The sequence below is a fragment of the Mastomys coucha genome, unplaced genomic scaffold (assembly GCF_008632895.1).
Source record: "Mastomys coucha isolate ucsf_1 unplaced genomic scaffold, UCSF_Mcou_1 pScaffold6, whole genome shotgun sequence".
Lineage (NCBI taxonomy): Eukaryota > Metazoa > Chordata > Mammalia > Rodentia > Muridae > Mastomys > Mastomys coucha.
The window spans coordinates 34,435,830-34,438,909 of record NW_022196912.1 but is presented as its reverse complement, the minus strand read 5'-3'; positions in this window follow the sequence as shown (position 1 = coordinate 34,438,909).

Here is a 3,080-nt window from a genome sequence, read left to right as displayed (position 1 = left end):
TATATATATATATATATATATATATATATAATGTACTACATATATCCAGACATATATCCCATTCAGGCACAGTAGGCACATGCACTTGTACATGTACACAGGCACAAACTTCACCACGCACTGCTGCCTAGAGCCATTATCCTTAGCATCACCTGCAGCCTCCCCATCCCAGCTTTTGTTCTCCCCACCTTTACAGAACAGACCTGTATCAGCCGTTTCTGACTGGCCCTCATATTACCTTGCACCCATAAGAACAACAGCATGACTCCATCTCCATGCTGCCTTAAGCCACCGCTGTCCATGCTCTGTAGGTTCTGGGGAGTGAGGCCTGGGAAACCCTTGCTGCCAGGAAGGCTTTTGACTAATCACTGCATTTCACACTGGGTCTTTGTAGAGCTTTATTTGGTGTGGTTGTCTCCCAAGGCTTGTCTCGGTGTTGTACTGCATCAGCTGTGTGCTCTGTGCTCATGGGAAAGCCAGGTCACCAGTAATCAACTGGTTACCACATGTACTCATGTGCGGGCACACAGCCAATATAGAGATCCATGTAGGAACACTTAACTACAGACACATATAACTCCAAGACATCTGAACAGGTACCCCAGAGTTCTCACCTCTCAGACATACAGCTGCTATACACTCATACTATATACTACAGTAGCAGACAAATGTTCACACACATACCCCATATGCACCATGAAATATCAATGCACACAACACTAGGGATGTGCACCAACCAAGCCTCACCACACACAAAAGAAGCTGGTGTGCATATTCAGACACATACCTGTTAGCAAGAGAGGAAACACCCAGGGCTTGACTCTGCATCTCAATGTGAGCTCACAGGTAGGCAAACAACTACACAGTCTACATGCTTCTACTCTCTCACACAAAATGTAGAAGCCTCCACAGAGCCCCATACAGCTTTGTTGGAGGGATTTCTGGAACAATATAGACCCCAAAGAGAGATTACACAGCTCTGGGACCACTAGGCCCAGTAGGAAAGGTAGGCAGTGATCAGTAGGATTGCTCTAGGTTAGTGTTTCTCAACTTTTGGGTTTCAAACCCCTTGCAAATCACATATCAGATATTCTGCATATAGATATTTAGTAACACCAAAATTATAGTTATGAAGTAGCAATAAAATAATTTTAAGGTTGAGGTCACCACAACATGAGAAACTGAATTAAAGGAGCCCAGCATTAGGAAGACTGAGAACCACTCCTCTAGACCCTAGAGTGGCCAGACCCCCAGACTGAAACAAGAGTGGGAGGCTAGGCCAGCTGCTGTTGGTAGTGTCCTCAACTCAGGCCCCATTATCAACTCTCTTTTTGGTCCTGAGTGAGAATCTCTCTTCTGCCCTTCAGACTGCCCATCTGTAAAAATGGAACTGATATGAAAAAGCAAGTGAAGGGAAACTGGGATCCAGGTGTGTAATACTTCCCTTGTAGCTGTGGCAGAAAAACTGACAAGAAGCAATTGAAGAGGTGGTGGTCTGTGGCAGCTTAGCCTTTAAGGGCATATTTCATCACCGTGAAAAAGTCAGGGCAAGAGGAACTTACTTCACCAAGGGTAGTCAGGAAGCAAAGAGAGATGAATGCTGGTGCTCAGCTGGCTCTCTCCTTTTTTTGTCTCTCTGGGTCCCTAGCCTAGGGGATGGTGCTGCCCGAATTTAGGTGAATTTTTTTTTTTTTTACCTTAACCGAATCTCGGCAAGCCTTCATAAATACGCTCAAAAGTTTGCCCCCTTACCCCTACCCCGGTGACTATAGATCTTGCCAAGTTGGGAATTAATTACCACAAGGTGCTTGAGAGCATCAGAGGGTACTGTCTTTGAGATGATCTTTACAGAGGGCATGGCATGACTGCCATAACTCTGGGCTCTGAAGGTCCCATGCATGGTCATCTTTTCTCAATAGGTCCTGACCGTTCAATAGAACTTTCCAAGGTCATTGATTTTTCATTTCACAGAGTCTCTGGAGTCTCCAAGGAAGTGAAAGAGATAAAGTAAGGGAGGAAATGGCAATGTTGCTAGAGGTAGGCTTTGGGATGGGGTTTGCCCAGTCTGCAGAGACTAGGGTCTGAGTGAACTGTGGTGTTCATGAACAAAGAGGGATCTAATTCCTGTTGCCCATGCTCTCCAACTCCCTGGGTCTGCAGTGTTGCTTGGAGCTACCACTGCTGACATCCAATACATCTATGGTCTGGCATGATATTGATACATCTTACATAGAGAATATTTTTATGTCATGAGAAGAAAGCTAAGTTATCTCTGAATTTTGGCCAGTCCTTTAAAAACCAAGTTAATTAGCTCTTTCTGTGTAGAGGCTTGTCTGAGCACACTAAGGTTCCAGGGTTGTCCACCAAATGACACTATGCTGTAGGTATTCCTCTGACGCAGGGCTGATATTTCAGATAACATCAGATTAGTGTATTGGTAAGCATATTTTCTTTGCAAGACACTAAACAATTTAATTAACTATTAATGTGTGTGCATATGTGTATGTGCGTGTAAGAGAGAGAGTGATATGTATATATCATTGCATGTGTGTAGAAGTTCCAGGACAATTGTCAGGTGTCAGGAGGTGCTTTTCGCCTCCTCTTCCTTTATCTCCTCCTCCTTCTGCTTTTTCATTTTCATTTTGAGACAGTTGCTTTCCTGTGTAGCCCTGGCTATCTTGGAAATCACTCTGTAGACCAGGCTGACCTCAAACACACAGAGATTAGCCTGCATCTGCCTCCTGAGTACCGGAATTAAACGCATGGGCCTCCACCACCCAGTTTCCATCTTCTTTGAGACAGAGTCTCTTTTTTGCTGCTGTGTACATCAGACTAGTTGGTTCACAAGTGACCAGGGATCTTCTTGTCTCTGTCTTCCATCCCCTTCCAAGCATGCTGGTATTAGAAGCATTGGTTAATGTGCCCGGCTTTTTTGGGGACTCTGGGGCTCTGAAATTAGGTCTTCATGCTTGTGTGGCAAGTGCCTTTCCCAACCAGCTCAGCTCCCAGCCTAATTCTGAGTATTGTAATCACAAACTCTTGGCACTTTTCTGATTATGTATGCAGTTAGAGTCATTAAA